The 13,064-nt window shown below is 38.9% G+C and overlaps 1 protein-coding gene across 3 annotated transcripts in view; it reads right to left on the minus strand.

The window, feature by feature from the left end:
* Positions 1–11,891, minus strand: part of LOC135702051 (probable serine/threonine-protein kinase DDB_G0282963) — a 244,593-nt gene extending 232,702 nt beyond the window's left edge. For all 3 annotated transcript variants that reach the window (XM_065223029.1, XM_065223028.1, XM_065223027.1), the window contains exon 1: positions 11,132–11,891. The gene's annotated coding sequence lies outside the window, so the exon portion shown is untranslated. The remainder of the gene's footprint in view (positions 1–11,131) is intronic.
* Positions 11,892–13,064: the final 1,173 nt, after the last annotated feature.

The raw sequence follows: 13,064 nt of genomic DNA on the forward strand, positions 1-13,064 counted from the left end.
CAACATAGGCTAGTCTTTCTGCTGTATTGTCAAAGTTAGAAGCAAAATTTATTCAAATGGGTCAAGTCTTGAAAACTAAGCTGTCACGCAGCTCCAGCTTGATACCCAAAAAAAAAAAACAAAAAATCCAGAGACCATAGTGCAGGTCTTTGATCTTAAGAAGTTCTTTGGAATAGTTTTGACCAATCATCCTTCTTGCGAGAATATCGAAGAGTCATAATTTGATTTTTCGAACAATAATAGGTCTTTGGAATAATTAGAACCTATCAACCAGAAGAATTTCCAACATACCCAGATACCATAGCACTGGTCTATGATCTTCTGAAGGTCTTTGTAAAAAAAAAACTCCTGATCAACCTACTATTGGGAGGATTTCAAAGATACATGATTTGAGTTATTCAATAATTGGAGGCCTTTTGTATAGTAAGTAAATAACCAGAAATATCCAGATACCCCAGTGCAGGTCTATGGTCTTTTGAAGTTCTTTGGAATAATTTTGATCATCCTTCTTTCTTGCGAGAATATTTAAAAGTCGTCATGGCATTTATTGAACAATAAGAGATCTTTGGAATAATTATAATAAATCAACCAGAAAAGATACCAACATATTCAAGACATGAGACATGATTTGATTTATTGAACAATTAGAGATTTTCAGAATGATTGCCAATGAACCAAAGAATTGCCAAAATATTCAGAGAACATTATGGAGTACTAAGATCTTCTGAAGGTCTTTTGAATAATTTTAAATCAACCTACTCTTCCGAGAATTACTAAGATGCATGATTTGATTTATTGAACAATTAGAGAAGTCTTCAGAATAATAAGTAACTAACCCGAAAAATGCAAAGACCATAGTGCAGGTCTCTGCTCTTCTAAAGTTCTTAAAAAAAAATTTCGATTAACTTTCTTTCTTGTGAGATTATGTAAGAGCCATTTCATTTAGACTTGCGGCCATTCGTTTGCTATAAAAAATGTTTTTTGTTTATTTATGAAATCATTAGATGATATGATGATATTTTGCACATGCATGATACAAGAAGCGTTCATAAAGTATGTGTTTGATACATGAAACTTGCTTTGAGAGAGTCATAATTGGATGATCAATGAATAATAATTGCTGATTGTGGCTCACTAAAAGCAAAATTAACTGTTGCTATGTGCCAAACACATAAATTACGACCTATTCTTTCTTGTAAATTACAAGCACAAAAGATCATCATAATCTCAATTGATTCAATAATCCTTAAATAAAAACAAGTTTTATCGCAAATTAAGAATGAATATTCATCGATCATAAAATTGTAATTCTCAAGTACAAGACAGGTTTCATTTGTCAACCACATATTTTACAATCTCTTCTTTTAACTTACAAGCACACAATTTCATCTGAACAATTTAATGATTTCATAACTCCGAAAACTTTATTTTTATAGCAAATAAATGGCAGCAGCCTTGGCAAATGTGGAATTGCACAGCTGCCTAGTTATTGTTTATATAGTTTTTCGAAATATGCAGATCACTCGCTTCCTCCATGTGGTTACCAGCCATTTTCAATCGATCATATTGAGGTACATAGAGGTACATACGAATTATTGCAGAACCTGATCCTTAATTTGTCTGCTCTACAGTAGGAATATATTTTGAATCTACCATTTCCCATCATTTGAATCGCAAATATGTTAGTGCAACATGTTGAGAATCACGCTACATGTCGCATTACATTTCAGTGACGCCAGATGGTTTTCTACAAAATAACCAATTTTCTGATTCCGATGGAGCCTTAAACAAACCTATTTTGCTTTGTCAGGTGCTACTAATTTCTCTACATACACCAAACCAAAAACCCACTATGTGCTTCGGGATATCAAACAGCCCTGTCTGCCTTGAAATAATAAACAAACATAAAACTACTTTTGCTGCTGTGAATCTTAGGCCCACTTTAAAGGTCAACCCGTGTATTTGCATAGTGTTCAAATAAGCTTTGAACATATTTTTCAACCTATCGTCAGGTTCGATGTAAACGATCTCGGTATCTTTGCTTTTTCTCGGTAGTAAACCCAATCACCATCAGAAATATACATAAACACCTGCAGGGTATTTGGTTATAAATACATTTGTTTGATTGTCGTTTCTTAATGTGAAAGCATGGTATGGCGGAAAGGGGAGGGGCGTCTCCCGCATCAATAAAACATACTCTCCCCATCATAAAATTGCCATTTGATGCATCACTACTGATTACGTGCCGTTGGACAACGTTTGGTGGGTAGTCAAGCTGAAAATGGAAGGTAGTTCCTGTCGTAAGGCGTCAATGGCGAAAGTTCGGTAGGCGACAACAGATAACAGCTGATAGCATCAGCAATCAGTGTAGTACGACGCATAACATTGTGCTTTTTATACTCGTTCAGACCATTCAGACAACGCAACACCACCAACGTAGGTATGCATGTCGTCATTCACGATTTAGGGGATGGATATTTTCGTTCCTTTGTCCAACCGGGGGACGATAAATAATAATTGATGACGTGCGTGTGAGATGTTCTGGAAAAATATGGCTCAACGGTGGTCATATTTCATCGAGGAAAATGTGGTGTCGATGATTTGTAAAGGCTATATTGTGACAAATTTAGTACACTGCTCGTTGTTGGGTGCGATTGAATCAGCTCCAAACGGGGAAGTGCAGTGAATGTGACCATCACCGTCAAAACGAAAAAAGCAAACATTTTTTTTTACGGCGGCAATGGCATTGAAAACACGTTTCGGTCGTAAACTAGTGAACGGGATGTGCCAAAGGGGTGTATAATGACATAATCCGCTGTCCAAACATTGAAGTCGGTGTTCGATGACCGGCTGGTAATTGAATGATCATATTTGGTGCAGCTGGAACGGTCAGGTGGTAATTAAAACGGTACATCTGTAAGCTATTCAAGTTGAAGATAAAAGAAATATGCCGCCCTTTCAAAATTGCAATTAGTCAACGATTAATCATCAGTGAAAATTAAACACATTATAGTTTTCAACCTTCAACCTCAATGCCCGATGAAGTTGATTCAATTTTAAACCTAGTAAAATCCTCCACTGAACTTGGCACCGAAACGATCGAAAGCCTCGTGATTTACTATCGTATTTCGTATCACTCATCAGATGCGACTTTCGAGAGGCCCTCCAATGATTGACATTCTACTACGAAACGTAATTTGTCATTTCCATTCAATCAATTAACCTCCAATCGTCGAGTTGACTACCAATATCTGTAATTGCAGTGTACCGAACCATCTCTGTCATGCACCAAGATTCAGCATACATTGCAAAAAGACAGAAACCGAGACAGCCAGACAGACTTCCTTCAACAGCTGAAGATCAAACAATTCGATGCCAACATTACAACTGGGCGAAACTGCTTTTGTCCACAATGGCTTAAGCCTCCGATTTCACGCAAATAATGATGATGGAGTTACTTTGCATGTGTCAGCTTCCTTTCGCGAGAAATCGGTGACTAAGGCCATTGGTTACAAAAGCAATTGCGCCCTTTTGAAATGTTGATTTTGATGAAGAATTATCTCCAGCCAATAATCAATCCCGGTACATACACATACCCATCACATTTCACTGGCATGGCTGACTGCTGTCGATTGCAGATTGCACGGTTTTCCTCAAACATTGATACGGTATGGCGGGTCGGTCCACTTGGCTTCGGAATTAAAACGGGACTTGTTACTCGTAAAATCACATACCATCAGCCCTGTTGAGAGGCCAAGGTGATTGGAACGACAGACAGACAGTACTCTCGGTCGGCAGGCACTCCACGTGAGATAATTGAAGCCTCTTTGCGTCAACTAGCTCCATGATGTACCTACCTACGCCTCGAGCAATCCAAGAAGAACAACAGCGCGGTAGGATGCTGAGGAAAGCTTCGTAATTGGGCTGTATCGAGAGCGGTTTAGCCCAATTTGAAAAACAGGCCAACCAGACCAAGTTCAAACGGGTGTAGCAGTGAGACTGTGAACGAAAGGGACGACTAATTGTTTTGGGCAATTTCACGGCCGATTTGATGAATTTGGACAATTGAACCACGTCCCGTCTCAATTTCGATTCAGCAGCAGTATGTAAGGAAACGGGTTTTGCAGAGATGTTTCTGTTTGGGCTTTTGCACTTCCGTGCTCTGCCTTCGGTGGTGGAATGTGGCTTATTTTTAGTCATGAGTCATGCTGTCGATAGTGAAGTAGCGGTATCCGTTTTGGCAATCGACGACGGTCGGAACCTGCTCATTCGGCGTTGTTGCGTTGAATCATACGGAAAAGGTGTGTCAAAGAGTGAATGCGGTACTATTGGTGATGTCTGGAATTGTAGCTCGAAAAAGTTAGTGTAAATTTATGAAATATATCATATGATATTTCTTATATTGTAAGCAACCGTCCATCTTTGTAAGCAACATTTCTTGCAAGTTGCTGGTTTAGGTGAACATGAAGTTTACGTGCATGAATGTTTGCATGAATTGATGTTTACATCAAAAAAGATAATTCTGTGGTTCTTATTGTTGGGACCACACAATTTTTTTCTGATAACTTCTTTTTCTTTTTTTGATAAGTCAATCTCCATGAATGTATAAACATGAGCTTATTTATGATCGATTATAGGATGGAGCATTACTTCGGCATATGGGACCCATTTTCGTTATACGCATCAAAAGCAATGAAGGCAAAACGTTACATCCTATTATAACCAATTTACCAACGCTGTACAAAAAATAATGATCACTTCCCCTATATTATACAGTCTGTTCAATTGAATTAAATTCTGTGTAATAAGAGCAAACTTTTAAAAACAAAAATTTTAAAAAGTAGTACCGTTAAGGTTAATAAATATTTTGCTTCATTATCCATCCGTCTTAAATATCATGAAAAATCGATGGTTTGAAATTATAATCGTATAGCAGTTTCCAGTCCACCATTGCATTAGGCCAACCATCGAGCCCAGTTCCACTTTTTCCCTCAACTAAAACTCGTTGACCAAAACTACAGCGGGAACACCAGCCAAAACTTTCCCACTCCTGAGAGAGTGGAACCAAACAAACAAAAAAGTTGTCATTATTCGTTTGTGTGCAGAATTTTGGAAATGCAGCGAATATTTCCCGTAAAACTTCTCCCTGTCTGCGTATTTCTGTGTGTGTGTGTGTGTAATTAATCGCGCACCGCAGAAACCAAATCGATTCGGGCACGGGGAACAACCCCGCGAGGATGCCACTCTGTTCGTTCGTTGCAAAGCACCTACACTAACTGGTAAAACGAAATGCCAAACCGCAGTGACAAAAACGCAACATTTATTCCGCGGAAAAGTTGTTCCTGTTCTGTTGCCATTCTCGACACGACACACAACAATTGGAAAAACGCGTTCGAAAGAGAGTCCAATGGGGTGACCGAGAATGTGTAGTATGTAATTTGAATTTAGCTCATACATTCGCATGTACATGCGGTGGAAATTATTATCAAATTGCGCCGGCTGAACCACGGCATTATCGCACGCATGGCGCCATAAAAACACACGTTTTCACAGACACGTGGTTTACAAGTTCCCTTCCCCATGTCGGCGATCTGTCTCCATTCCAGCAGCGTACAAGTGGAAATTTGATTTAGCCGCAAATCATACGCGAGCAAGCATAAATGTTGAAAAATCACTCGACTATGCGGTGCTGCCCCCACGAACGTTCGGTATGAAAGAACGGGAAAAAATAATATCCAGCATAACCGCACTTTATAAAAGTCCCACCGATTGTTATTAATTCCTGTGGTAGGATTCACAATTTACCAGTGTTGTGAAGTCGGAGAAAAGTCAGAAAAAAGTAGGTCTAAATAGGCATGCAAGTGTAATTGCGCGCAGAGGAAAGCTTCTGCAGAAAAATTGTAAATAAGCTGGGCTTTAGAAATTGAGAAGGGTTTTCAACTGCGCTTCCTGCCTTTTCGGAGTTGGTGTAATTATAATGTATCTGTGAGGAAATGATTTAAGACAGCGACTTATGGGGATATTGAAGTGAAATAGTATTTTTAAATACTGGGACATTGATCAGCTCCCCGCAAAATGACGAATCGATCAGACTTGACCTGCTCCGATTTACATTAAACGTTGCATAATTGTTTGTTATGGACAAACTGTGCTCAAGCTCGGCCATGTTGAATCTTGAGTTTATTTCAAAATGGCGTATTCGTAATTTATCAATTAATCATAACACGAAAAAGTCACTTCTAATCGAAATGACGTCAGAGAAAAAGATGAAGTGAAGAATAAAGTCTTTCTAGAAGCATTATTTAGGTTTAACGAAATAGATATATTGCGTATAAAAGCAGAAAATATGTTAAAAGCATAAATATCAATAAATCAAATTTTTGAATTTGTTTACTCATAATTACTAAAATATTTAACCGTGTATATTTTTCCTAGAAAGGCTTAATTTTTCTCTACAACATTGTCTCAGATGTCATTTCAATTAGGCGGTTATTTCAAAGATCCTTAAATTAGGATTCAATTTTTGATATAAGAAAATTAGTTCCCTTTTTAATCGTAATTACGTTTCAGACATGTTCACCCAACATAGTAGGGTAGATGTTCTATATTTCGCCATACTAAAAGTATTTTTGCAATGAAAACACGTAATAAGAGATAATTTGGCAAAACAATAACGAATGAAATAACATAATATCGAGAGCTGGACTTCCTTTTCAAATTAAACAAATTGTCACTATTTGGCTGTTTGAGTACTTTTTTGAAACAAATATTTGTTTCAATTTTCGCCACCCTTGAGATCTAATTTTCGCCTCAATCAGGAAATCACGATCCATGCATTATCCTAGTCTAATGTTTCATCGTTTAACTACTTAGCCACGAAAATAATGAACAAAAATAGGTAATAAACCAAAGTAACGTTTATTTCAATTTAAATGACAAAAAAAAAATAAGAAACATATTGCTAGTTGCATTAGTTGAAGTATAGATCATCAATACAGCCATTGAGTGAGTAGATCTGAATCAATGAAGCTTTCTTTCTGCGTGGATAAAGTCAGATTTTGCTTCAAGACTTTTTCTTCTGGCTTCTTTTTCCTTTCCGCTTATGCTTAATTTTTTTCTGCATTCTTTTTTTTGTTTTCTTTGGTTTTTTTTTCCGTCGATCTTGTTTTCCGTGCTGAGCACCAATGCTACCGACGTGCCAGGAAGGCAGCTCCCACACCTGGACCCTACCTATCGACCCATCAACTCATGAACCGGGGACCAACGGCTTTACTTCCGAATGAAGGCGTGATCAGAGATGTTATGCCTCAGAATATCCCGGCGGCGCCGACTGGGATTGAACCCAGGCCTGCTGGGGTGAGAGGTAATCATTTTTCTGCATTCGAATGAGTTTCCTGTTCTCCTTATATTCCTCAGTTCACCTTTTTCTTCTTCCTTTTGCGTGAATTCTTGAACAAATTCATCGGAAGTCAACACGTTATAGCGTTTTGATTTATATTCTCGCTTAGAAGACCTTTTTTTTTAGATGGCGGTGTATTGCGAAAATGTTTCAATGGTGTTCTGGAAGGTCCTGGAACTGCAGCAACAGGAGTCAACATTGGTGTTTGGTCAAGACTAGTTTGTGGTGTTCCTGACTCTTCCGGTGTGTCTTTCTCGCCAGGAGGAGCTTCAACTACCTCAACATAATCAAAGTCACATAGTTGTCTATTGCCTTCGACGCTCTCTCTATCTGTTTTCATTTTGTCCGGGTAGTTTTGCTCTAGGACTGAAAATATTCTATTGCCAATTCAGAGAAAAATTAGCATTTGGCGTCAGATTATCAGCTTTAATAGCATGCTGTGGTTATCAGTTGCGTCGAATTATTTTTCCTGAAACGGCAATATACAATGCCGTATCTTCGTCGTTGTCCAGACAAACAAAATCTGCTCTGTACTTTTCCATTCTTGCCCCACCAATAGCTACGGCGCATTCTTCGAGTGTTCTTTTCGCTTGTTGTAACTGACGAGACATCTCTGTAGGTTCCGGAGTCAACTCACGTTGCCTAGGATCAGACGGCGGTTCTGAAGACTCATCATGAAAGTGCAGTCTTTTTTAAGTACTTGGATGAATCAATTGCATTTCGATTCCACGGATAAAGTCCAGATACTTTGAATCCGTTCTGAAATTCATAGTAAGAGAATTCCGTAGCCAATCTTGAAATATTGTGGCAAAATTGTGTGCATTCACAGAACTTTCAGAGTTTCCATCGCGAAGCCGTTGTACAGCATTTGGTCAACAATTTTTCCCTGGTTCAATTGCAGCGACATCTGCCGGCTGCATTATCCTGGTAACATTAGGATACAACGCAATCAAAATGATATTCAGCTCTCGACACATTTGTGAAGTCTCTACATTTATATGGCTACTGTGGCCGTCAATGATGAAAATGGCAGTTTTTTTCACCTGTTTAACCAGATGGGGATCCAAGACATTTCGAATGTAGTCACGAAAGACATATTAGCAGTCATCCACCCGCTATTAGACTTGGCGATGCCTCATTTGGGGGAACTGAATCGACCACAGATTTTGATATTGTTTTATAGGGGTAAACGATACTGGGAGGAATGGTTTCCCCAGAAGCGAAGAACGAAAACATTGTCGTTATCTTGAGTTTACTGGAGCATCGCTCAACATCGTAAACATTGCGACTCCCATGTAAAGCGAGAACGGTTTTGTTTTAGGGTTTAATTGAAATGAAGTTTCATCTCCATTTATGATGCGCTGCAGATCTTGAAGTATTTCCGTAAGTCCTTTCGCAGTCAAAAAAGCTTCAACCTTATCGAATCATGAATGTATATCAGATGGAGATACAGCGGCACTAGCTTTTGTTACGAATTCCGGAGTCCTCAAAGAAATTTTTTGATGCCGTTTTAAGAACAGTTGCATCCATGTTCGACCTAAAATAACAAATAATAAATTAGTGATAATCTCATGAAGAAGCTAAAAATAATTCATTTTGTCTGGAGAGATTTTTGGTTATTTTTTTGCTCTGGAGTTGGTATTCAAGTATTTTTTCACAATGTCCAGCAGCCTCTGTTTCGTTACGGGAAAACCCCGGTTCTGCATAACAAAGATCCATTCTTCAAGCTCGAGTTCTTCCTCTTGGGTCAAAACTGTAGTTGGACCTGGACGGAACACTGTTTGAGTTTTCTTCGCAAGCCGCGATCGAATTGTCGATCGTGGGATTCCGTAATGTTTGGATGCCTCAAGCAAGCTCATCTCCTTGCGCCGAATTTTATCAACCGAAGCCGCAATCTCAGCCTCGGAATATGTATTCCGGTAACGTTTCGGCCTCTGAGTCTGATGTATAGTGAATCGCCAGGGTCGATAATTAGAATCGTGTGAATTTCGTGTGCTACCTATTTTGCCACCTTTTATTTTCTAATTTATCTTTAAAATAAAAAGTCTTTGCACTAACCGCAACTGTGCATTGAATGATCTAAAATGTGTTAAAGTGGCTTTAATACAAATAAAATACAATTTGAGGTCTTGTCATACGTCGATACTTAAAAAATAAAATTAAACATCAATGATTTTAATCAGAAAACAAATATTATAACTGCCTTAGAGACATGCTTGGCATGCACAGTTGTACACACCAACTGCTCATTTGTCAATAACTTAACACTAAGTTGCTGAAATTTGTTTTTCTTTAAAGTAATTGATAGATTAGGATCATAGCTTACTACAGATATGCAAAGAGAAGGTTAATCTTAACATTTGAATCAACACCAATGAATTTTTACACTTTAAGTCCAAGATGTGCAGTGAGCATTTCTCACTTGATTTTCACAACGAAAAAACAAATTCAGTTTATTACTAAAATTAAAATCTACTTTTTCGAACGTACTTATTACAAGTTTAAACTTTATTCTATCTACTGCTTCAATCAGAACTATGTTTTGTCAACTGTGGGCAAAGTTATTACAAACGAGCAATTCGTGACCAAAACTGTGTATGCCAAGCATGCTTAGAGATTTCATTGATGTAAATAATCTTTTTAAATGTGATTACCATGACACACAACCGAGTCTTATTAGTCATAAACATAAATGTATTTCCAGTGAAGTATTATAAAACTGCTGGTGTATTATATAATTTGATTCTGTATGGTTTTGAGTTCAAGTTTCAATCATATATTAAATCTTCTTGACAGCTCTATATGAAAATTTCATTATTTCTCGCGTAAAATTTTATAAGGGTTTATCACCTTTTGTGAACAAAACTTGTAATGCCCTTTTCGCGTAAACCGAAGTACGCCAACGCAAACCAGCAACTCCATCGGATAGGGAGAATTCTCCCCTTCCCGATAATGTTCTTGGCCTTTTTTTTTTATCTAGTTCATTTATTTGTAAGGTGCAAACGCGTTAGCTTTACGGAGCCAATAATTCATTGTTCTTTGTTTGTAACAAAATTCACTTAACTCTTCTAGTAGGAGTTGGACCGAATACTCGCGACTTACCCGAGGTTAGAGGGGTACATTGTCGAAGGATAGGAAAAGGTGAAGAGCTTGGGGGTAGGGTGTCGTTATCTCATCAGAGCGATGTCACCAGTATGAACGGTAGTGTGGTTCTAAATTCGTCTGGAGTTCGACCGACTATGGTGACCAGTGGGCGACGATGTGACACATCGAGACGGGTCACAAGATAAACAAAGAATACTAAAGAAATACAAAAGACAAATTTTCTGCAGATTTCGATTTCATTTGCTGAAATATAATTAAATTTGAATCAAATGTACATCAAAACCTAGAAAATTAATCAAAACACAAGCGTGTCTGAAATCTCCAATGAATCATTCGGTATGGTTATTCCACGAAGAAGCTAGATTCCCATAGAGTAAAACACATCGGTTGACGGTTAGCAACCTGCCGCAAGGTGTTCCCCGTCACCCAGTCATTCACCAGTAGCACCGGCAGTGGCACCACAGCAGTGTTGCAGAAACGGATCGCAGCCCGAGCAAAACATCGAATAAAAGTGAGCGGAATGCAAATAACCTGCTTGAAATGCAGTGCACATAGAAACTCACACAGGCAACAACCGTTGGTAGGTAGGTATGCATTCCGCAGGAAAAGGGCAGAAAATCAACTTACCTTTTATGGGAGAGAAGCTGGAGCTCGAATGAACTTCTCTCGTTGCCTGGCGCTCCACCCACAACAATATCCTCTCATGAAAAGAATTCCAACGCTGTGAGCTGTCCTTGGCGGTCGGGCACCCTGATTGGATTAACTTTAAGAATCCCGCACTAAGACCGTGCCTCACACTCCGCTATTTCACTGATGAACACTAATTAAATTGAGAACTTTTCTTTCACTGCTACTGTACAGGATCCTTAATTATAAGCTCGATCCAGGAAACTCATAATTGCTGCTATCTTCATGAACACACCGCACTTCTTGCACTCTCAAACAAACTCTTCTCCCTTTTTCTACATTTTCTAAAACCAGCTCTGTTCAAGAACGCACTTAATTGCTCTCGATGAACGCACTGGTAGCAATTTGTAACAGAATGTAGCTCGAAGCGGGATGGATCGAAATCCGATCCAGATGCTACTGTATGGTGCTTCGCTCGAACACTCATTCACATCACCATTTACCTATAGATGATTCTGCTGAAACATTTCTATGTTGTTTTAATATTGCACATTACATTCTCTCCGATCGCATTTGAACCACTTAGGTGCTGACCTAATTACAGCCTTGACAGCTGTAGCGAATTTTGAACGGTGACACTGATAAACCACGACCGAGTTAAAGGCACATGAGTCACCTGTTTAAAGCCAAACATAAACAACACGCGTTTCTGGTTGAGTTGAACGTGCGCGCGCACATCGAAGTGTCGTGGCTCAACCACGTTCCGAAACTAACTGGAGAAGCGAACATCGCGTTCGGTGCTCAGCGTGGCTGCTGTTGCGGCTGCGTGATGGGATCTCGTATCTGGTCGGCGGGTTCGGCGAGTGGCTTCGGCATGGGCAGGTGTGAATGTGAATGTGCATAGTGCATTCAATGGAGGTTTGGTGTGGTGAGAGTGGTTCCTCGAGAGAACTCACGCTGATAAATTACAAAGCTGTGGATCGGCGGTATTCCGGTCTCAGGCAGACCAAGTAGAAGAATCGCACGCGGGAGAAATGAGATAATTGCGGTAAGTGTGAACTACGGCGAGCCGTCTGGTGAGTGAAGGGATTTGAGCGATTGAACAGCTTCGTAGGAAGGAGTACGACGGTGGAGTCACGATTATGAATTGTTAATTGTATCAATGAGCGTTGCGTGATCGTTTCCGCGAGATTGATGAATGATGTGATTCGTTAGAGATGCATGCGTTAGGGGGAATGTGCATCTTTTAGTAGTTAATTATATCCTAGTGATTGTTGGCGTCCACAGGGGAATGCCTGTGAAACGAAAGAGAAAGGAGTTACATAGTTACACACATTTAGTTTCATTTACCTTGATCGTATGTTTTCGACTGATGCTCGCATATTGTCAACAATGGGCAGATTTCTTCAGTATCAAGCTTAGCCCTTCACACTGAAAGAGTCAATATTTGTAGATATGGAAAAGATGCGATGAACTTTTGGCTAAGTATCGTACACTTGTAAATTCAGCATTGATCCCTTTTGACGTTGAATTTGATTGAAGTATGATTTGAGGGAATACTTTAGCTTTGGTTCTATAATGACCTCCAACCATAGGTACTGGAATTCAGCTTTTAAGGTAAATCCATTTTATTAGTGTAATTAAGGCTGATGCAATTTTATTTTCATTTTATGCCAGCCTTGGAATGTCCCAAAAAAAAAAAAAACTACTTTCAGCCAACCGGGAAATGTAAGGTTTTATTGCAGATTTGCATAACAAGCATGCATACATTGAAATTGTAATATTTCACCGAATGAACAGATTCTGTAATGTGGAAAATCGTCTAATTAAGATTTGTACGAACGTACATTCATGTTGTATCTAGAGAGCCTGACCATATAGAAAGTTCCTTTTCGGAAAATACCCATATTGTAGGGTATTTGACAGTTTTTAT

The sequence above is a fragment of the Ochlerotatus camptorhynchus genome, unplaced genomic scaffold (genome assembly GCF_037179485.1).
Source record: "Ochlerotatus camptorhynchus isolate MF236.1 unplaced genomic scaffold, CSIRO-AGI_Acam_v1.1 ptg000183l, whole genome shotgun sequence".
In the NCBI taxonomy this organism is placed as follows: Eukaryota; Metazoa; Arthropoda; class Insecta; order Diptera; family Culicidae; genus Ochlerotatus; species Ochlerotatus camptorhynchus.